The 24,331-nt window shown below is 38.6% G+C and overlaps 1 protein-coding gene across 3 annotated transcripts in view; it reads left to right on the top strand.

The window, feature by feature from the left end:
* Window positions 1-24,331, top strand: part of LOC124792386 — a 94,685-nt gene that overhangs the window by 40,049 nt on the left and 30,305 nt on the right. The window lies entirely within an intron of this gene.

The following is a 24,331-nucleotide window of genomic DNA, read 5'->3' as shown; positions in this document are numbered from 1 at the left end:
TTTATACTAACCTGATAATTAGGTCTGTCTAAGTTTCTAAATCAGTGATTGAAGTTTGCTTCTCTACTGCAACAAGTACACAACCTCTCTTTGTACTTAACGATATTTTTATATTTAAAGTTCATTTAAATGAACCCAATGGTTTTGGTAGCTTTTATTGTGTGAGTTGTGCTACTTTCCAGACAACTGAAAAATTTTGCCGACACTCATGCCCTTTCTTTTATAAATCCATTGTTGTCTGGGATCGGGTTCACACAGTGTCACCTAGAAAAAAAGGCCTCAACACTCCATATATCATGTCATCTAGAGTCGTTATACTACTGTGCGCGATGGTTTCAGCTGCTAGCCTATATTGAATTTAACGTTTATTAAATTCTTATCTAAAATAAAAAGGAAATTCTGTTACCTTAAATAATGAATATTTGTTCTCTTATTTTTACGATACGTTGCCTTTTTTTGTAATATCATATTGAAACTTAATTTGCAGGTAAGTGAAATTTTGTATTATCTGTACAAAAACTGGCACGGGGAATCAAGGAAAGGTTAGGAAATTCAATAAGCAAGGAACTAATATTTTTATTTACATAATTATTTAATTATTTTTTTGTGCTTAAAAATACAAAAACCTTCACAGAACCAAATTTTCAGTTAAGTTCTCTCTCTCCTGAGTGTTGCAATACTATTTGTATTTATAATCTCATTGACTCTTTTGCTATAATTATTCAAAAGAATATTGACCACAAGACCAGGTATACAGTCAATGATTTTATGTACAGTGTGATTTGCAGTACAATCAAACTCAACAAATAAATGATCAGAGAAGTTGCTACAACATACACAAAACAACACAGTTCTGTGGTATCTTTTCCAAACAAACAACTCTTCTTTGTCAGTAAGGAATTTCTTTGCAGTAGCATATACATATGAAACAAAATATTACAACATCCTTACTAGGACAACACAGTCCACCACTGTTGGTAAGGATTTTGGTCACCTTTTATGTACTCATCATCTGCTGTAAGATACATTTTACAATAATTACATTTATTTTTCTTAATGATTCAATATGAGCAGCAGCCACTTATGTGATGATGTACAGGACACCCATCCTCATCTAACTCCTGTATGTCAGCATCATCTCCAATTAAATCAAACTCTTCGTTAAATGTCATTTGTGAAAGATCGTTTATATCTGACTCATTGGACAAAATATTATTATTGGAAACTACAACATTGCTTTTTTGTGATTTTTAATACTAATGAACATAATTTTGTACCTTCAAATCACTTTGTGTAATTCGTCTTATTTCCATTATCCTCATTTTGCTTTTGTTGATGTTCATCTTACGAGGTGTGATTGGAAAGTTTTAAGAATGGGCTTGTAATTGTACAGTGGTGGTACTTACAGGCTACTGTGATGCCTCTCCTTCAAAATAGTCCTCTTCTGACTGAACACATCGACTTCCTGGAAATTTTTTAAGTGTGTTAAGGACTCTCTCCGTATTTGCAAGGATGTCTTCAATTGAGTGAAATCGCTTTCCTTTTAGTGAAAATTTCAGTTTAGGAAACAGGTATAAGTCCGCAGGGGCCAAATCAGGGGAATATGGCAGTTGTGGAAGCACAGGAATTTTGAATTTGGTCAAAATTTCAACGATGGAGAAGGCACGATGAGCCGGAGCATTGTCATGGTGCAGCACCCAACTCCTGTCTCTCCACAATGCAGGCCTTTTCTTCCGCACCTCTTCACGTAAATGCTCAAGGACACATTTGTAGTATTCCTTGTCAATTGTCTGTCCTCCAGGGGTAAATTTGTGATGCACAATACCGGTAGAATTGAAAAAAATCACCAACATTGTCTTCACCTTCGACGACTTTTTCGTGGTTTTTTTGGTTGTGGTGAACTGGAGTCTTCCACTGTAAAGACTGCACTTTGGTTTCAGGATCATATCCATATACCCATGATTCGTCACCTGTAATTACCCTATTTAACAAATCTTGGTCATTTTTAGTCCGATTAATCAGATCTTGGCACACTTCAAGTGGGTATTGTCTTTGGTCACTTGACAACATGTTTGGAATTAATTTTGCAGACACCCGACGCATGTTCAGATCTTCAGTTAAAATTGGCTGAACTGCATAGAAACTAAATTAAGCTCATCAGCCATCTTCCTAATTGTAAGTCTACGATCAGAGTGCACTAAGTCGCGAACTTTCACAACATTTTCATTCTTTTTTGAGGATCATCTTCAAATGATTCGCAGCCATTTTTAACACTGTTGAACCAGACAAAAACATTTGATTGGCTAAGACAATTACTCCAAAAGCTGTTTTTAATAGTTCGTAAGTTTCAGAAGCTGATTTCCTGGTTTTATAACAAAATTTCACACAAACTCATTGCTCTGTTTTTACGTCCATTTTCACGCAGACAGAATCCGGTAACAAGCCCTAATAGACCCGCACTCAACCAGCTGCCACAATGAATTCAATAAAGGAAACACAGTTTCCTGTCAGAGGGCGTTCAAGGACACGGCAATGACTCACTCCCCACCCTCCATGTGCCTGCCCGCCAAACCAGTAAGCAGTAGCGGATCCATTCTTAAAACTTTCCAGTCACACCTCAGATATCCTCCTTTGAAGACAGTGTCCATTCCGTTCAACTGCTCTTCCAAGTCCTTTGCTGTCTCTGATAGAATTACCATGTCATTGGCAAATCTCAAAGTTTTTATTTCTTCTTCATGGATTTTGATTCCTACTCCAATTTTTTCTTTTGTTTCCTTTACTGCTTGCTCATTATACAGATGAATAACATCTGGGATAGGATCAACTCTGTTTCACTCCCTTCTCAATCACTGCTTCCCTTTCATGCCCCTTGACTCTTATAACTGCCATCTAGTTTCTGTACAAATTGTAAACAGCCTTTCGCTCCCTGTATCTTACACCTGCCACTTTCAGAATTTGAAAGGGAGTATTCCAGTCAGCATTGTCAAAAGCTTTTTCTAAATCTACAAATACTAGAAATGTAGATTTGCCTTTCCTTACCCTATCTTCTAAGATAAGTTGTAGGGTCAGTATTTCCTCACCCAAACTGATCTTCCCTGATGTTGGCTTCTACCAGTTTTTCAATTCGTTTTTAAAGAATTCATGTTAGTACTTTGCAACCATGACTTACTAAACTGATAGTTCAGTGATTTTCACACCTGTCAACACCTGCTTTCTTTGGAATTGGAATTATTATATTCTTCTTGAAGTCTGAAGGTATTTCGCCTGTCTCATACACTCTGCTCACCAGGTGGTAGAGTTTTGTCATGGCTGGCTCTCTCAAGGCTATCGGTAGTTCTAATGGAATGTTGTCTACTCTCGGGATCTTGTTTCGACTTAGGTCTTTCAGTGCTCTGTCGGATTCTTCACGTAGTGTCATATCCCCCATTTCATCTTCATCTAGGTCCTCTTCCATTTCCATAATATTGCCCTCAAGCACTTCGCCCTTGTATAGGCCCACTGCTTACTCCTTCCAACTTTCTGCTTTCCCTTCTTTGCTTAGGACTGGTTTTCCTTCTGTGCTCTCGATATTCATACAGGTGGTTCTCTTTTCTCCCAAGGTCTGTAGGCAGTATCTATCTTACCCATAATGCTTCTACATCCTTACGTTTGTCCTCTGGCCATCCCTGCTTAGCCATTTTGCACTTCCTGTCGATCTCATTTTTGAGATGTTTATATTCCTTTTTGCCTGCTTCATTTACTGCATTTGTATATTTCTCATTTCGTCAATTATATTCAATATCTCTTCTGTTACCCAAGGATTTCTACTAGGATTTCCATACTTGAGCCTCTGCTGCCTTCACTATTTCATCTCTCAAAGTTACCCATTTTTCTTCTATTGTATTTCTTTCCTCTGTTCTTGTCAGCCATTCCCTAATGCTCTCTTTCAAACTCTCTACAACATCTGGTACTTTCAGTTTATCTGGGTCTCATCTCGATAAATTCCTACCTTTTTGCATTTTTGTCAGTTTTAATCTACACTTTATAACCAATAAACTGTGGTCAGAGTCAACATCTGCCCCTGGAAATGTCTTACAATTTAAAACCTGGTTCCAAAATCTCTGTCTTACCACTATGTAATCTATCTGAAACCTTCCAATATCTCCAGGCCTCTGCCACATATACAACCTTCTTTCATGATTCTTAAACCAAGTTCTACCTATGATTAAGTAGTTATGCTGTGTGCAAAATTCTACCTTGCAGCTTCCTCTTTCATTCCTTACCCTCGTCCATATTCACCAATACTTTTCCTTCTCTTCCTTTTCCTACTATCGGATTCCGACCCTCATGATTATTAAATTTTCGTTTCCCTTAACTGTCTGAATAATTTCTTTTATCGAATCATACATTTCTTCAATATCATCATTATCTGCAGAGCTAGATGGCATATAAACTTGTACTACTGTGGTAGGTGTGGGCTTTGTGTCGGTCTTGGATACAATAATGCGATTATATGCTGTTCATAGTAGCATATCCGTGTTCCTGTTTTTTAAAATTTTATTATTAAACCTACTCCAGAATTATAGTTATTTGGTTTTGCATTTATAACTCTGTATTCACCTGACCAGAAGGCTTGTTCCTCCTGCCATGGAAATAGACTAATCACAGTATCTAACTTTAACCTATCCATTTCCCTTTTTAAATTTAACCTACCTGCCTGACTAAGGGATCTGACATTCCATGCTCCAATCTGTAGAAGCCAATTTTGTTTCTCATGACGACTATTTCATCTCCAGAATATGTACCCTAGAGGATGTCATCATTGGCTGTAGTTTCCCCTTGCTTTCAGCCGTTCATAGTACCAGCAAAGCAAGGCCATTTTGGTTGATGTTATGAGGCCAGATCGGACAATCATCCAGGCAGTTGCCCTTGCTACTACTGAAAAGGATGATGCCCTCATGAGAAACCACAAGTTTGTCTGATGTCTTGACAAATACTCCTTCGTTGTGGTTGCACCTACAGTACGGCTCTCTGTATCACTGAGGCCCGCAAGAGTCCGCAGCAACGGCAAAGTCCATGGTTCATGGGTGGTCTGATGGATTACACATTTTAAAATAATGATGGCAGAAAATACACTCCTGGAAATGGAAAAAAGAACACATTGACACCGGTGTGTCAGACCCACCATACTTGCTCCGGACACTGCGAGAGGGCTGTACAAGCAATGATCACACGCACGGCACAGCAGACACACCAGGAACCGCGGTGTTGGCCGTCGAAAGGCGCTAGCTGCGCAGCATTTGTGCACCACCGCCGTCAGTGTCAGCCACTTTGCCGTGGCATACGGAGCTCCATCGCAGTCTTTAACACTGGTAGCATGCCGCGACAGCGTGGACGTGAACCATATGTGCAGTTGACGGACTTTGAGCGAGGGCGTATAGTGGGCATGCGGGAGGCCGGGTGGACGTACCGCCGAATTGCTCAACACGTGGGGCGTGAGGTCTCCACAGTACATCGATATTGTCGCCAGTGGTCGGCGGAAGGTGCACGTGCCCGTCGACCTGGGACTGGACCGCAGCGACGCACGGATGCACGCCAAGACCGTAGGATCCTACGCAGTGCCGTAGGGGACCGCACCGCCACTTCCCAGCAAATTAGGGACACTGTTGCTCCTGGGGTATCGGCGAGGACCATTCGCAACCGTCTGCATGAAGCTGGGCTACGGTCCCGCACACCGTTAGGCCGTCTTCCGCTCACGCCCCAACATCGTGCAGCCCGCCTCCAGTGGTGTCGCGACAGGTGTGAATGGAGGGACGAATGGAGACGTGTCGTCTTCAGCGATGAGAGTCGCTTCTGCCTTGGTGCCAATGATGGTCGTATGCGTGTTTGGCGCCGTGCAGGTGAGCGCCACAATCAGGACTGCATACGACCGAGGCACACAGGGCCAACACCCGGCATCATGGTGTGGAGAGCGATCTCCTACACTGGCCGTACACCACTGGTGATCGTTGAGGGGACACTGAATAGTGCACGGTACATCCAAACCGTCATCGAACCCATCGTTCTACCATTCCTAGACCAGCAAGGGAACTTGCTGTTCCAACAGGACAATGCACGTCCGCATGTATCCCGTGCCACCCAACGTGCTCTAGAAGGTGTAAGTTAACTACCCTGGCCATCAAGATCTCCGGATCTGTCCCCCATTGAGCATGTTTGGGACTGGATGAAGCGTCGTCTCACGCGGTCTGTACGTCCAGCACGAACGCTGGTCCAACTGAGGCGCCAGGTGGAAATGGCATGGCAAGCCGTTCCACAGGACTACATCCAGCATCTCTACGATCGTCTCCATGGGAGAATAGCAGCCTGCATTGCTGCGAAAGGTGGATATACACTGTACTAGTGCCGACATTGTGCATGCACTGTTGCCTGTGTCTATGTGCCTGTGGTTCTGTCAGTGTGATCATGTGATGTATCTGACCCCAGGAATGTGTCAATAAAGTTTCCCCTTCCTGGGACAATGAATTCACGGTGTTCTTATTTCAATTTCCAGGAGTGTATAATTATCCTCCCGAGAAAAAAAATGCAAGGTGAATTATTGAGCAATTTCTTCCTCTTGAATTTCCAAAATTTCTTGATCACTCAACGTACATGACGTAATTGTAGCAGAATTATAGCAAACTGTAAAACATAAGTTTACACTCATGATACTACATCAGTGTTATCATATTGGCTCAATCATCCACAACAGCACCTGTTCCATTCATCAATGTTTCTTTCGAAATAATTCTAGAAATTGACAGCAAAAGGCAACACCAGTCAAGGGGCAGGTTGTACGACGTCTGTACATTGTCTTAATATGAAATGAGTCCAGTTTTCGAACAGTAGGTGACTCGTATGTCAAGAAAATCAGAGCTCGACCTATACTTGGGTGTGGTCGTTTTAACAAAAGTTGCAGCCTGAACTATGCTTCAAGCTCTTCCTCTTTTTCTAGTAAGAGTGCACACATTCACGCTCACAACCACAGATACCCAAACTTACATGCTCGCCACTACTCCCAGCGTATTCATTTTGGTGTCTCTGAGGTTGTATGTGAATGTGTGTACTCGTACTAGTAAAAGAGCAAGAGCTCGAAAGCTAGTGTTAAACATTTTCTATTATGTTTTTCTGTGCACTATGTACCAGTCTTCTGTAGGTAAGTGGTTGCCTTTCCCTTGTTTTATGTATTTTTACAGTAATGAATTTCCATTTTTCCTCAAAATTGTGCAGTCGCAGAGTTCAGTTTTGCCAGTTCCGATTTGATTAATGTTTAAGTGCCACAATCATATGTTAGAACAGGTATGATAAGAATTTTGTATATGTATATCTTTGAATTTCTTGACATGAGGTTTCTTTTTATTACTACCAGCAATGAATAATGATTTTGTGTTCTGCAGTGTATTTCTTCTTTGACATCATTGTCTGCAGTTAAAATCATTCTAAGATGAGTGAACTGTTTTACTCTTTCAAATTCTTCTGTATTAATTTTTCAAGCCATTCTCTATTGGTCTGCCATGCCATAACAAAGTATTTGATTTAGTTGATATTAATTTCCAGCACTGTTTCAAGTGAGCTGTTGTATATTGTAATACATCGTGTGCATATGCATAGGCACATTACATCTGAGCTTTAATTCAGTTTCAAGATGTGATAACTTTATTTTCCTGATAGTCTTCTCTGTAACTAGTTGAAAACTGTTTCACTATAGATGCAACAAAGAACATTTCTGAGAGTTTATTTTGAACTATAACTCTAAAATTTTAGTTTTAAGTGCACATTGTTGCAAGCTGCATCAGTTTTTCTGGGACACTAAATTATTTCATTGTTGTAGACAATGTCTGTCTGTTCACAGTATTAAATTCTATGATTTGTCGGCCATTCTGTGAAAGTCTCAGAGGTGAATTCTTTGACCTCCACTGTTAGAGAATTGTACACCCCCTCCCCCCAGCCCTCTCAGTAAGTCATTTGTGCACTAGAAATGCAAGTAGGGTATTAGCCACCTGCAGGAGCATCCACGATAAGGTTCCAGTGGTGATCTTGCTTATTAAAGGTAATAATGCTCACATAGTACTGGGATCAGAAAACTGGCTGAAACAAGGAACAAATAATGGTAAAATCCTAAATTCATATTAGAATATATAACGTAGGGATAGGCTAGATGATAACAGTGGCAACATATTCATGACAGGAAAGAACTCAATAATACCTAGAGATGTTATATAATTTTTGGATACAAAATAATATGAGATAAGGTAAAATACCTACAGATGTTACGTAATTTCTGGTTGCAAAATAATGTGGGATAAGGTAAGAATGAAAAGTGGGTCAAATGTGGTAAACAGATGCTTTTATTGACCACCTGTCTAGTGGCAGAACACTTCAGAAAAAAACTTGGAAAATATCATGGATAAATTTCCTGCTATTTCTGTTATAATAGAGAGAGAGATTTTTTTGTTTTTGAAAGCTGTAGAATGGGGCAGCAACAAGGATGGCATAGACAAGTTTCATGTGAAATTATTCTGAATGCATTGATACTGATTGTAACTTACAGATACAATAACTGAATATATAAGTTGAAAGTGCTGTATACAAATTAAAATGTGTATTTATATCAGGCCATTGATGGGCCTAAATAAAAATCATTAATATAATATTAATGACAATTGATGATTGACAGACCTTCGACATTAAATATGTTAATTGGAATTCATTAGGTAATAGAAAAAGATAAATGGCACATTCTTGTAAAATTAATAACTATTTAACCAAGATGATAAATGCAATGGCTTTTATTTATTTATTTACACGTCAAGTTCCGTAGGACCAAATTGAGGAGCAAGTCTCGAAGGTCATGGAATGTGTCAGTACATGAAATTACAAGATAAAAGTAATGTGTTGTTGTTTGGTCTTCAGTCCTGAGACTGGTTTGATGCAGCTCTCCATGCTACTCTATCCTGTGTAAGATTCTTATCTCCCAGTACTTACTGTAACCTACATTCTTCTGAATGTGCTTAGTGTATTCATCTCTTGGTTTCCCTCTATGATTTTTATCCTCCACGGTGCCCTCCAGTACTAAATTGGTGATCCCTTGATGCCTCAGAACATGTCCTACCAACCGATCCCTTCTTCTAGTCCAAGTTGTGCCACAAATTTCTCTTCTCCCCAATTCTATTCAATACCTCCTCATTAGTTATGTGATCTACCCATCTAATCTTCAGCCTTCTTCTGTAGCACACATTTCAAAAGCTTCTATTCTATTCTTGTCCAAACTATTTATCGTCCACATTTCAATTCCATACATGGCTACACTCCATACAAATACTTTCAAAAACGACTTCCTGACACTTAAATCTATGCTCGATGTTAACAAATTTCTCTTATTCAGAAACGCTTTCCTTGCCATTGCCAGTCCACATTTTATATCCTCTCTACTTCGACCATCATCAGTTATTTTGCTCCCCAAATATCAAAACTCCTTTACTACTTTAAGTGTCTCATTTCCTAATCTAATTCCCTCAGCATCACCCGACTTAATTCGAGTACATTCCATTATCCTCGTTTTGCTTCTGTTGATGTTCATCTTATATAAAAGTAATAACAGATAAAAATAAATGTTTATGGACCCGAAAAAAGTCAGTCTATAAGTTTAAGTAAACTCGATCAACAGTGCAATAAGAATCAGCTTAATTTTTCAAGGAACTCCTCGACAGAATAGAAGGAGTGACCCACGAGGAAACTCTTCAGTTTTGATTTGAAACGGAAGAGTTAAAGAGCTTGGAGAGACACGTCTGCTGATTTACTTCTTATACTTTTCTTGAATATATCGTTTATATAATACACATTTTATATAAATTTAATCAAAAGCCCATTTAATTAATGAAAGAAAGCTACTACACGTAATAGCAATGTGTCATCTACTAGGTTACTGTCGTACACACAACACGCTATTTGTATAATATAGGGTGTTCCATTTATCTGATGACTACCCATGCAGTGCAGTAGATGCTGAGCAGTGAGCTTTCTGTTGCCCGGTGATCAGATGCCTTGTTCTAATGCTTTGGGCAACTTAAAATGGTGAAGTATATGTGCAAACTCTCACTTCTTTAACGATATGACTTACTTGAGATTGTCAGTCGACTTTCCTTGCTGGTTAGCTTGCTGCCGCAACCTACTTTTCTCTTCTTCTCCGAAGTATATTTGCTAGGAACAGGGATTTCTCAAGACTCTTTCTACTTATAAAAATAAACAGACTTACGCAGTTTCTTTTGCTTCACTGAACTATGTATATTTAAACATCAAACTTTTACAAATCTCATTCTCCACATAAACAAACATTGTCAAGTAAGTCTCCTCACATATCCAAAGGTTAGGAACAAAGTTCATTTACACATAAGAGAAAGTTGACTTAAAACCCAAGTCCATTCTCATCCTGAATCTGAATACACGTCTTATCCTCTCCAAGTCCAAGATGAGCATTAATTAACAATATTTCAACTGTTCCTCTTTTTTTTTTCACTACAATAGTCAGAGTTATAAAACAGCACGGAACAACACAGAAGTTCCTTGAGTCTGCCGTGTTCTTTCATGAAACTTCCATGGCGCGACCGGCAAACACTTGTCAGCGCCGTTCGACCACTGTGTCTACAGTCTTCTTACTACATACTTCAGACCTGCACACACAGACAGGTGGCGTGCAGTAGATAGGCTCTCTCACACTTATATTTAAAATTTAAAATGTCGTGTGTTCGAGATGGTAGAAGGCCGAGTGGTTCTAGAATTTACGCAAAAATTTTAAACACTACCATGCTTTTATCTGCAATACCCACCCCTTTCCAAAACTGATACAAACCCTCCCATTTACATCACATCTTATAAAAGGTATAAAATATTCTATACAAAATAGAAAATCTATACACTACAGTATAATGGTTGTTCAGATATTCACCTGATATTATATTTTTCCAGAAATATAATATCCCATTCAGTTTATGTTGTCTAGATATCACTGTTTATATAGTACCATCATATTACAGTTTTGCTAATATAATATTGTACTCATTTTATTTCATGTCTAGAGATCACTCCCTTTCTTATTTTGTGATTCTCCTAAGTTGTGTTCATAGCCAGTTTTCTAGGTAATAAGATTATAGGATAGTTTAGGATTTTGGAATATATGACTGAATAGTTTTAGATTTGAAGTGAGTTTGGTGTGGGAAAACTATTTTCGAAGAAACATCGAAAACAACTCGGGATCCGACAGTCGTCACTCCGCCCGTTAACTCAGAATGTTAACGTCCCTGGGGAATATACAACTTTATGTCTTTCACATTGTACTTCCCTTTATCTGATCCAGTTGTAGGATATAGTAAAAATAATGTCTTAGGGTGGACTACTGTCTGTACCTGGTATGGTCCTTCATATTTTTGGAAAAACTTATGTCTCTCTTTCTTCAGGGCAGAGGTTTGAAGATGTTTGACAAGAACTAGGTCATTGACCTTGTAGAGAGGTTCTACAGCTTATTCTTATTCACCCTTTGTTGGGCCTTTCCAACTAAGTCCTTAGAAACTATTTCCTGGTTCATTTCGTATTTGACACTTGGTTGTTCAGGCCAACTAAAACATTTAATGAGAGGTTCTCCTACAAAGGGTTTACCTATTACTTCTAATGCTGTTAGCCCACTCGACAAATGTGGTAATTCATTTAGAATAAGTTCAAAGTATTTAATTTTCGTTTCCTATAAAGGATGTTTTTCGTAGCAGTAAGTACGGCATAGTTTTCCATTTTCCTTCATTACTTGTTCGCATGGATTCGAGGACAGGTTATAGTTGGATATTAACACATGACGAATACCTTCCCATGCTAGAAATTCTTTAAATTCGTTACTCACAAACTGTGGACCATTATCAGTGAGGAACTGTTTCGGTTTACCTACCTCCAGAAAGTATTGTTGTAAACAGTGTATAACTGTCAGCATATTTGCTTTTTTAATGGGATGTAGCTTAACATATTTTGACCAGCACTCAATGATGACCAAAATGTATGACACTCCTTCCTTCCTTTCCTTTCAGAACTGGCCCAAAAAAATCTGCCGCTGTGAGATCATGTAATGACTTAGGAATAATCGGATACATTTTGTATTTAACATGAGTATTATTCTCTTTCACCTTCTGACAGATCTCACAGGTTCTGATTAAAGATGCTACCTTGTGCCCTAGCTTCTTAAAATAATAAAACTCATTCATATGAGCTATACACTCTTTGATGCCAAATTGCCCATATCCTGTATGAACATACCACACAAGTGCATCTTCCATCACCTTAGGGATGCATAAGCGCCAACATTGCGATATCATGCTCTCTCTCCAAAACAAATTATGACCTATAATTTTCCATTTTCCTACTTGATTAGGAGGTAAGGAATTCCTAATGCACATAACAAACATTTCTGTAAAATAGGAATCATTATGGACATTTTGTGTTATTCTTTGAGTCATCTCCTGTACCCTGATGTTTGGATATTCTACTGACATAAAATTAATTGAAAAAATAATGCCGGGTTCTTCCATACGTTTTAATTCTTCCATTCCTATGGGTAATCTAGACAAAGCATCCGGTACAATATTCTCGAAACCTTTTATATATTGTATCCTAATATCATATTCCTGTAAGAAAAGCATCCATCGCATTAATCTACTGTGTAACAATTGACTACTCATTAAAAAAGACAGAGCTTGATGATCTGTATAAATATAGATTTCTGAACCCCATATTAGTGTTTGAAATTTTTAGATACTCCATACTACTGCTAACAGTTCTTTCTCAGTAGCTGTATAGTTTAATTCATGTTTATTTAGACTACGGATGGCAAAAGCTATGGTTTGGTGTTTTACATTATCTAGATCCCACTCTCCTTGGAAAAGTTCTGCAGTGATACCATAATCAGATGCATCTGTTGAAATTTTAAATTGTTCACCCATAACTGCATGATGTAATATGGGTGATTAAACAAGTGCCCTTTTGACGTTTTCGAATGGATCATTTGTCTCTTGATCCCAAACCCATGGTATTCTCTTTCTTAGTAAATGTAAAATTTTCGTATCATTCAGTTCTTGACCTCGTATGTACCGTTAATAGTATCTGACCATTCCTATAAATCCCTTCAACTGCCTTACATTTCTAGTATGTGGACATTCTTTAATTGTCTTGATGCATTCGAGGTCTGGTGTAATTCCCTGCGCCCCTGCAAAATGACCTAAAAACTTACGCTCTTGACGTCCAAAATATGATTTAGATAGCTTCACTGTAATACCTTTCTCTTTAAATCTTTTCAGAGTCTTACTCAAGGTTAGACAATGTTCTTCCCAAGAAGCTGATATACTTCTTTGATTCTGGATGTAACCTAGTTTGCCAATATCCCACATTCAGGTCCGTTGTGCTAAGAAACCTTGCTTTCTCAAATTTGGATAACAATTCATCCATGTTAATCGGTCTGTCTCTTTCTGTTTCTATATGCTTATTCAATGTACACGTGTCTAACACTAATTGTAACCCCCCCCTGTAGGTTTTTTCACCACTACCAATGGGTTATTCATTATGCTAGAACTACGTTCTGTTGTATTGTTATCAATAATTTTGTTGATTTCCTCCTTAACTGCTTCTTTCAAACTTACAGGTATTGGATATGGCTTACAGAAAAATGGAATGTCATCTTTGATTTTGAACTTACGTATGTATTTGCTGATATTACCTGGACCATTGGAAAATACTACTTCATATTCCATTAGAATTCTGTATAAATCTCGTTTTTGTATGCTAGTTGATATTAGAGATTCGTTAACTTTGTCTTGTATGTCAATTCAATGTGATACATGATCTACACTATCAATCTCTGGTGACAGTTGTGCTCTAGCTGTTAATCGCAGACATTGACACTCAGTTGTTTGTTTACCAATGTAGCTGTCTGTCACAAATGGTATCTGGCATTTACTGCCCCCTTTTCCAAAACAGAGAAGATTTTCCCCAAAGTTTAAGATGATTTTAAATTCTAATAGCCAATCTAAATCAAACAAAACATCTCTATTTATATTCTCTACTATTAACAGTGTTTGACGAAATAAAATATTTCCAACGCTACAGTTCACTTGAGTTTCGTGTTTCACAACTTTACTCTTCGTTCCTATTATACCAACTGTGTAAACTCCAGTTACTGGTAACAGCGATAGGTGTTATTTAGTCTGTAATGAGTTAAAGAATTCACTAGATATGAGTGATACTTCACTCCCTTAGTCTGTAAAGATGTTAACTTCAGAAGTTTTGAAACTTGCCCGCGAAAGGCAAAGGTCCCGAGTTCGAGTCTCGGTCGGGCACACAGTTTTAATCTGCCAGGAAGTTTCATTTCAGTGCACACTCTGCTGCAGAGTGAAAATCTCATTCAGAAGTTTTCATGGTCCTTGCTATTATTCGGTGTCGATTACTGATAACAAAGTTTTGCTCTTCTAGCAGTAACCATTCTTTTGTAGGTATTTTGTGCATGAAATTAACATACTTATTATGAACCAGGCCTCCTAGTGTCTCTCTACGACCTGGGCCCCAGCCCTAGATCCAGATCACACTATGTTTTCCTCCTTTTCAGTAATCACGGGTTGGTTAGTGAATCGAGATACTATGTTACCACTTGTGTTCTGCTATTACTTGGTACAAATTCCTGCAGAGTTACTGGACCTAAATTCAAAGGTGGATGCTTTTCTAATTATTGTTGTTACTATTTTTTCTGTTGCACTGGTGTCCTCTAGTTAGGTTCGCCTCATGTTTTTTAAAATTATTACCACTGTTCCTTTTGTAGTTTGGGCTATCACTTTGGTGCAAGTTTTCATTGCGGTCCTTATTTAATGCATCCAGTGTATCTACAAAGGACAGTAATTCTTCTCCTGTTTTCCAACCGCTACATAAGATATCTTTCCTCGCATAAATGGGTATTCGTCTCATTAAAATTCTCACTAACCTTTCTTCTCCCATTGGTTTATCTAAGTATTTCGCCCATGTTAGATGCCAGTTGAAATACTTTCTCACGGTACCCTGAGTATTATTGTAGTATTCCGGGTCCCACAGATGTGATATTAGTTTTTACTTGGCACTTGCAGACTAATACTTCTCTTTAAACTTCTTTTGACAATCTTCCCAAGAGGAAAAGTTCTCAATATCTAAGGTTCCCCATTCGGAGGCTTCTCCTAGAAGATAACCCACAGCAAATTAAATCTTTATAAAATTTTCCCAACTTGGTTAAATCTTTACAAGAAATGTGTTGGGTGTACATCCTTGCCTGGCTTAAACTTAGGGAATTTCCTGGATAATCCTGAATTGGTCCCCCATTGTAGATCAGTCATCACTTCACTAGTCAATACCATGTTAGGAGAAGTCGTCTACTTTATCTCAGATCAGTTTGAATTCTCTCCATAGGTCATCCATCTCTCTCTTGGTATCATTAAGTTCAGAAGATAAAATAGGATATACGTTCCCAGATGTTACTTTCTCGGAAACTTTTCGATCTATAAGTTCTTCCACCTGTTCCTCCAAACTATTTATATTTATACAAGGCTATTACAAATGATTGAAGCGAATTCATAAATTCACTGTAGCTCCATTAATTGACATATGGTCACGACACACTACAGATACGTAGAAAAACTCATAAAGTTTTGTTCGGCTGAAGCCGCACTTCAGGTTTCTGCCGCCAGAGCGCTCAAGAGCGCAGTGAGACAAAATGGCGACAGGAGCCGAGAAAGCGTATGTCGTGCTTGAAATGCACTCACATCAGTCAGTCATAACAGTGCAACGACACTTCAGGACGAAGTTCAACAAAGATCCACCAACTGCTAACTCCATTCGGCGATGGTATGTGCAGTTTAAAGCTTCTGGATGCCTCTGTAAGGGGAAATCAACGGGTCGGCCCGCAGTGAGCGAAGAAACGGTTGAACGCGTGTGGGCAAGTTTCACGCGTAGCCCGCGGAAGTCGCCGAATAAAGCAAGCAGGGAGCTAAACGTACCACAGCCGACGGTTTGGAAAATCTTACGGAAAAGGCTAAAGCAGAAGCCTTACCGTTTACAATTGCTACAAGCCCTGACACCCGATGACAAAGTCAAATGCTTTGAATTTTCGGCGCGGTTGCAACAGCTCATGGAAGAGGATGCGTTCAGTGCGAAACTTGTTTTCAGTGATGAAGCAATATTTTTTCTTAATGGTGAAGTGAACAGACACAATGTGCGAATCTGGGCGGTAGAGAATCCTCACGCATTTGTGCAGCAGATTCGCAATTCACCAAAAGTTAACGTGTTTTGTGCAATCTCACAGTTTAAAGTTTACGGCCCCTTTTTCTTCTGCGAAAAAAACGTTACAGGACACGTGTATCTGGACATGCTGGAAAATTGGCTCATGCCACAACTAGAGACCGACAGCGCCGACTTCATCTTTCAACAGGATGGTGCTCCACCGCACTTCCATCATAATGTTCAGCATTTCTTAAACAGGAGATTGGAAAACCGATGGCTCGGTCGTGATGGAGATCATGATCAGCAATTCATGTCATGGCCTCCACGCTCTCCCAACTTAACCCCATGGGATTTCTTTCTGTGGGGTTATGTGAAAGATTCAGTGTTTAAACCTCCTCTACCAAGAAACGTGCCAGAACTGCGAGCTCGCATCAACAATGCTTTTGAACTCATTGATGGGGACATGCTGCGCCGAGTGTGGGAGGAACTTGATTATCGGCTTGATGTCTGCCGAATCACTAAAGGGGCACATATCGAACATTTGTGAATGCCTAAAAAAACTTTTTGAGTTTTTGTATGTGTGTGCAAAGCATTGTGAAAATATCTCAAATAATAAAGTTATTGTAGAGCTGTGAAATCGCTTCAATCATTTGTAATAACCCTGTAATGTCGGAGTTCGCTAGTTTCTCTCTGAAGTTTCTTTACTCAGTATCTACTTTTGTATTCATGCCTGTAATTTGCGATTGGAAAATTGGTATTAATTTGCTATTCTTATCGATGCTCCCTTGTAAAGTATGCAGTCTCTGCTTCACAGCATCAAACTTAACATTACATACATTTTCAAATGATCCTAACTTTCCACTAAGTTCAGATTCCACATTATTACATTTATCTTCAATATCAAATTCTAACTTTTTTATCAAGTCCTGAATTTGATCGTTCTGTTTCTGACTAAAGTCAGTGAACAGCTGATTTACGTGAATGTTCAAAGAGCTAGTTACTTCATTCTTTAAATCTAATTTCAAATTTTCAACTTTACTATTTAGTGTGTCAAATTCAGTCTTTAGTAAACCTATATTTGTTGCTTGACTATTCAAGGTTTCACTCTGGACATTTAGAACTTCACTTTGAGCATTTAAACTAGAATGTACCAAACCTATTTCTTTCCTTAGAGTTTCATCCTGAGCATTTAATCTAGAATTTTAAGTTTCATTTATTGTAAACTCTGAGCTTCTAGTTTTCACTTAAAGCCACAATTTGAGCATTTGAAGCTGCACTTTGTGCTTTGATTAAATTTGCTAACTCAGTCCAGTCTGGCATTTCTGTGCTGACCCTCATAGCCATAGCTGGTTCTTGTGGTTCTTCGATTTGTTTCACGTTATCCATATTCTTATGAGCTTTAGACCTAGTAAGCATTTAAAAACTTCACTCTTAAGTGTAACAACTACACGAATAAAATTCACTCAGTAGTTTATCCAACTTTACACTCAAACAATAAAGTACTGTTTTATGCTCACCCGGCGTAGAGTTTAGGCTGCATCGGCGAGTGGATGTGGAATCAGCACCGGTGAGCAGCAACTGGTACTGGTGGCATTGGATGTAGGTTTCCGCGTTGACATCGGTGAGCGGATGTGGAAGTAGGTCAGCATCGATGAACAGCAACTGGTGCCGGCAGCATGGATGTTGTTTCCCGTGTCTGCGTCCTCATGATGCGTGTGAGAGCTATCTACTCCCCACACTGGATCTTCTTAGTCGAATTGTTCTTGGCGTATCTCTTCTTAGTCTAATATGTCGACATCTTCTCTCTTTTCGTATAACGTTATGACTTTCTTACGTCTTCCCTTTAGTTGCATTTACTAATTTTCTCCATTTGATTTTTAGGTTTAGTCCAGTTTCTCATAATGGTTCTCTCGCCTTGTTATACTCGGTTGCTATGGCAACACATAATATCTTCTTATCATGTTTTTGTCTCAAAATTCCTGTTCTCTTCTGTCCTATCACACAGGTCACCAAGTTACGCGGGAATTCTCGAAACACTACAGTGTCGCCCGTCTACTGCTGCGATACGACATGACTACATTTAAAATATAAGCAATTAAATTTTGTACTCACCCATGTCATGCAAGGAGATGCTGGAACTGCCTGCCATTATTTTCCACACATTTCTGACTTCTGCTCAAGACATTATTAATCACACGATTAATTCTATTTGAGATCTTGAATTAATTGATTCACAGATATTATCCTTGAGTTCCTCTATCGTGTGAGGACTTGTTGTGTACACTTCATCCTTCAATGGACCCCTTCATTGAACACATCATGAATTGCATGCAAAGAAACATTGGCCGTATGAGCCCTTGCTGAATCCTGTTGAAAAAATGCGAAGCTTCCTTCTCTTTCAGTCAGTTCATTAAAAAACGATTGCAAAATGTTTTGCGCATATCTTTCACTTGTACTGTGTCATTAAAAATAAGGGCCTATTATTCTGTCACCACTAACTGTGCACCACACCCTTATTTTCTGATTGTGAAGGGGTTCATCATGAACCACAACAACTCTATCTGTGCTCCAGTGTCGACAGTTTTGGGAATTAACATGCCCGTGTAAATGGAACCAAGCCTTGTCTGAAAACAGTGTGAGGTAAGGATCCGTAATGCACTTGTTTTAAAACCCATTCACAAAACTTAATCTTGTGCGCAGAATCACCAGGTCGAAGTTCTTGTACTACTGATACGTTATAGGGCCTTAGCCCAAGTAACTTAGCATCTCTTTTCACAGAGGTGCATGATGTGTGTGTTTGCTGCGAAAGACGTCTAAGAGACTTTTTAGGGGAATTGTCCAGGCGGTATGTGCTGTCATCAAGACGAACTTCTGTGAGCACTGTACATCATCATTTAAACTTCTTGTTTTGAACACTTCCTGCTTCACGAAATTTGCTCACTAATTTGTGAACTGCATCATGACTCAGAACTCACACCTGGAAACTCCTGTTCAGAGAATCTCCAAACAGTACGAGCAGATTTTGTATGCACATACGGATCATAAATAAACACTTGTTGTGGAAGTGAATAATTCGCTCTTGCCATTGTTGCATTCGCAAACTCCACTGTTACACTCGTGATGCCTGTTTCACTACTAGAATGACACTGGCCAACAAGGCGCGCATGTCTGTACGGCCTTCAGTCTAAAACCCACCGTGGGACCCAGTCAAAAGGCAGACGTGGCTTCCATGGCTGACCTGCAATATCCCGGGCAGGCGGTCATCAGATAAATGGAACTTCCGGCAGATAAGTGATTTATTAGGATATTTTCAGGCAATTAAGGTTTTAGTTATTAAAATCACCTGTAATTTAAATTCTACTAAAGTTATGAGAATATTGACAGCACCAGCAGAAAGGGGAGGTAATTTTCTACTAGGAAAATATTCCACTTTGTCAGTAATAAATTTAATGCACTATTTATAATTAGTAAAGCAATGGAATACATGATTTGTATTTCATTAATTGTGGGTGAACTATGTATCACACGACTTCCTGTAAAATCTCTAATCAGCATGGAAGTGTGCATCTTCCATTACAATTTTAGCTAGCACAAAGGATATATAAACTGCAAATTTGAGCCAGGTGACAGGTAGTTCAGGAAGTCCACTGTGGGGGTATGTAAGAACCAACCAGATGCTGGATTGGGGACTAAGTTTTCAGCCATACCAGAAGCAGGACATGTGTTTGTCTGAGCAGCAAATTGGTGAACTGTTTTAGTTGAAATTTACAATAAATCATCGCTGTATCCTCACCACTTATAAAAAATCCCCAATTTGGACTGTGAATCGATTTGACGATTTTTCAGATTTTGCTGAGGTTTTTATTGCGTTTATGAGAACTTAGAACATTTCCAATTGTGGATGCTGGTGGAGTATTTGAATTTTCTGCTAATTAGCCACAGTCGGAACTCATATTTATTTGTGGCTGGTGGATTAACTGGTACGTGCAAGTATTTGTGTTAGCCACAGTTTGGAAATACCTTTTTATTCAAGGAACTGTCTAGAATTGTATTAATTCTATGTTAGCAGAGCAGTGATTTACTTTGAGCATCAGTGCTTGGAACTCAGAAAATTTTCAGTGTTATCTACACTGTATTGGTGTACATTGGTAGCTCAACAGATTAAATATTCTGTTTTAAACCCTCCTGGTAAAGGACTTCTACTAATAATACCAGTTCTGGTTCACAGTTGGCACCAGTGAAAGGTGTTTGAAAGGTGGTTTAATTACAAACAATTCATCTCAGCTATTGATGGTAATTTGCTACTTCACAATTTATTTATTGTACATTTTAAGGAAATTAGGTGCAGTTGGTTTATTAATGAACTGAAAGTAGTGGATACAGCCAACCTCCTAGACAAAGTAGACCATTAACAGTAGTGTGTTTGCATTCCAATTCAGACATATTCCAGAGGATAGTTTAATTATATTGTAATCTTGGATGGTAGCTCGCAGTCTGGAGTGTAGCTTTGTATGGAAGTGAAACATGGATGATAAACAGTTCGACAAAAGGAGATTGGATCGTGGTGGTGTAGAATAATGATGAAAAATAGATGGGTAAATTGGATAACTGATGAGAAGGTACTGAATCGATAGAGGAGAAAAGAAATATGTGTCACAACTTGGGTAAAAGGAAGGATCAGTTGATAGGGCACATCTTGAGAAATGAAGGAATCATCACAATGGTAATAATGGGAAATTTGGGGCGGGGAGTAAGAATTATAGAGGGAGACCAATGCATGAGTATAGTTAGCAGCTTTGAGTGGTTGTATGTCGCAATAATTACACAGAGATGTAAAGCCTCGAAAAATAATAATGAGGAGAGCTGCATAAAACCAGTCTTCAGCTGAAGACCACAGTAGTAGTAGCAGCAGCAACAACAACAACAATAACAAAATTGGGCCCATTTATGATCCTTGTGGGACCCTACGTGTCGTGTCACCCCTGTTGCGAAGTAGTTGATACCTGAGACACAGTCTGCTAACGAAACCGTCTGACTTCTGTAACGAAGGTAAGACTCCATCCCACTGTGAAGTTGGGATGTCATTAGTGCCACAATACTTTATTTTGCACACAATCAAAGGCCTTGACAAGTTCACAGAACAATAAGATAATTTTTCTTGCTTTTTCTCTTCCAACTATTCATTTACACGAAGTCTTGTGTCGTTTTCTTTGTGGAGAACTGTTCCAGAAGGCAGCATGAAAAGCATACAACCAGTTATGCTCAGTTAAATGAATCAGTATGTTGTCATAATCAACTTTCTGAAACACTTTTGAAAAGACAGGAAGGAATGAAAGAGGTCTTTAATTAGGAATGATTTTGCTTAGCTCCAGTGTTATAGATTGGTGTATTTGTCTGTCAGGAAAAATGGCATGAGTAATATTTTGATGACTGAGGTAGCTTAGGCCAGCACGAGATTTTAATATTTTTCATTAAACACCATAATTAATTTATTACTTTTTAGTAATCTTATAAATATTGTAATCTCCAAAGTAGTTGTATTTTTAGAATTAATGTCTTTTGATGGTGCATGCCATGTTGGTATGAATAAGTCTGATGCACCTGTACTTATTAGGATGGTACAGTGTTTACTGCACTGTGAGAAAGTAATCAGTGGATTTGATGATCAGTGATTTGGAAGTGTTACCATTTTTGCAAGAGCTATTTTGTTTAGTTTCGTTTTTCTTTGAGTCGTTATTTTTGTTTATTTCTTGTTTAATAATATTTAAGTATTTTTTACTTGATTGTGGGAATGTTTCATTTTAAACACAGTACAAGTTTCTTTTTTTTAGTAACAGAATGGAGGATTTTACATTTAAGTGACTGGCAGAGGGCTCATCAAACCATCTTCAGACTATTTCTCTACTGTTCCACTGCCAAACAGCACATGGGAAAAACAAACGCGTAAATCTTTCTGTGCAAGCTCTGATCTCTCTTATTTTATTACAACAATCATTTCTTACTTTGTAGATAAGTGTGAACAAAATATTCTCACATTTGGACAAGGATGTTGGTGATTGAAATTTAATAAAAAGATCTTGCCGTAATGATAAATGCTTTTGTTTTAACGACTGATACTCCAATTCGCGTATCATATCTCTGACACTCTCTCTCCAGTTAATGATAATACAAAACAAGTTGCCTTTCTTTGAACTCGTATCTGATAAAGATCCAGTACCACACAGCAGTATATTAAAATACCTTTTGGTAGATCTGTTGCATATTCTAAGTGCTCTCCAATAAAACAGTCTTTGATCTCCCCACAACTCTTTGTATGTGATCATTCCAATTTAAATTGTTCATAATAGTAATCCCTAGGTATCAAACAATGGGAAATCCAGGGTGGAATGTAACAATATTATGAAAAGGAAAGTTCCTACTTAGCATATAGCAGAGATGCTGAATCACAGATAGGCACAACAAAAAGACTGTCACAAACAAAGTTTTCGGCCATTAAGGCCTGAAAGCACACTTTCAGTTCAGTTGCCTGAGACTGCTGCAGAGAGAGAGAGAGAGAGAGAGAGAGAGAGAGAGAGAGAGAGAGAGAGAGAGAGAGAGTGTGTGTGTGTGTGTGTGTGTGTGTGTGTGTGTTGACGAAGGCCTTAATGGTTGAAAACTTTATTTGTGACTGTCTTTTTGTTGTGCCTCTCTGCGACTCAGCGTCTCCACTTTATGGTGAGTAGCATCTTTCCTTTTCATAATATAATCCCTAGGTATGCAATTGAATTGACAGCCTTCAGATTGGTGTTATGTATCAAGAAACCAAAATATAACAGATCCCTCTTAGTACTCATGTGGATGACCTCACACTTTTTTTTGTTTAGAGTCAACTGGTTTTGATTTTCTGTTGACTTTACTAGATGGTAAATGACAGCATCATCTGCAAACAGCATTAAGAGGGCTGCTCATATTGTTCTTAAATCAGGAACAACGGAAGGCCTGCAACACTTCCTAGGGAAACACCATATTTCAGTTCTGTCTACTCAGTTATTTTCTGTCAGTTACTTTGAACTGTTACCTTTCTGACAGGGAATCCAGTCACACAAACGAGATGATACTCTGTAGACATGTGATTTGATTAGAGGCTGCTTGTGAGAAACAGAGTCAAAAGGCTTCTAGAAATCTAGATATATGGAATCTGTTTGAGATACCCAGTGGCTAGTACTCATTACTGTGTGTGAATAAATAACTAGTTGTGTTTCACAAGAACAATATTATTTGAATCTGTGCTGACCATGTGTCAATAGATAATTTTCTTCAAGGTCCTCCATAATGTTCAGAGTTATGTTATAAAATCCTACTCAGATTGCTACATTAGAAAACCAACTGGGGGAACACATGGAATATGCTGGATGTCGCTTGGATCCTCACAACCTTCCCCGCACAGTGAGGCCCATTGGCTACAGCCTCAAGCTGCATGACCGAATCTGGCACTGCCTGTAGCTGTGAGTGTAGGGTCACTAACTCAGCCTGCATCTGATCACAACAATTAATGTCCATATCCTTACCAAGACAGTCGAACTCAGCACTACAGTGTTGTTAAAATACCGGACTATGTGTAGTAAATACACAAACGCACAAGAAATTTCGGAATTAGGCTACAAAGCATACAAGTAAATCACAGTCAGTCATTTCTATTTAGAAGTTTGTAAAGTACTACTCAAATGAATGTTGTGCTCTCCTGTGGTGCTGCTGCGTGAGAATCTGGCTTCTGTTCGATTCTAGCCTTATTTATTTTAGGAGAAAACAAATATCCAAGATGCTCTAGGAATATGTTCAAGAATGAGTTAAGTTTTTGATGGACAGTGAGAGTTTTGTTAACTTACTCCCAGTATTCCTTCTGTAATTTCTCTTTAAATACTATGATCAAACCATTGCTTATAATTCTTCAATGTAATACATTTCTTCTATGATCTGTACCTAACTGGCCAGTATACTTTATTGTTAACATTTGATCAACATGGTCAGGTAAAGTATTGACTGTTGGTTATCAGCTAATTTATGGAAAACT

This window comes from Schistocerca piceifrons, chromosome 1 (genome assembly GCF_021461385.2).
Source record: "Schistocerca piceifrons isolate TAMUIC-IGC-003096 chromosome 1, iqSchPice1.1, whole genome shotgun sequence".
Taxonomy (NCBI): domain Eukaryota; kingdom Metazoa; phylum Arthropoda; class Insecta; order Orthoptera; family Acrididae; genus Schistocerca; species Schistocerca piceifrons.
Note: the sequence above shows the minus strand (reverse complement) of the source record. Positions and strands in the feature narration are given on the sequence as shown.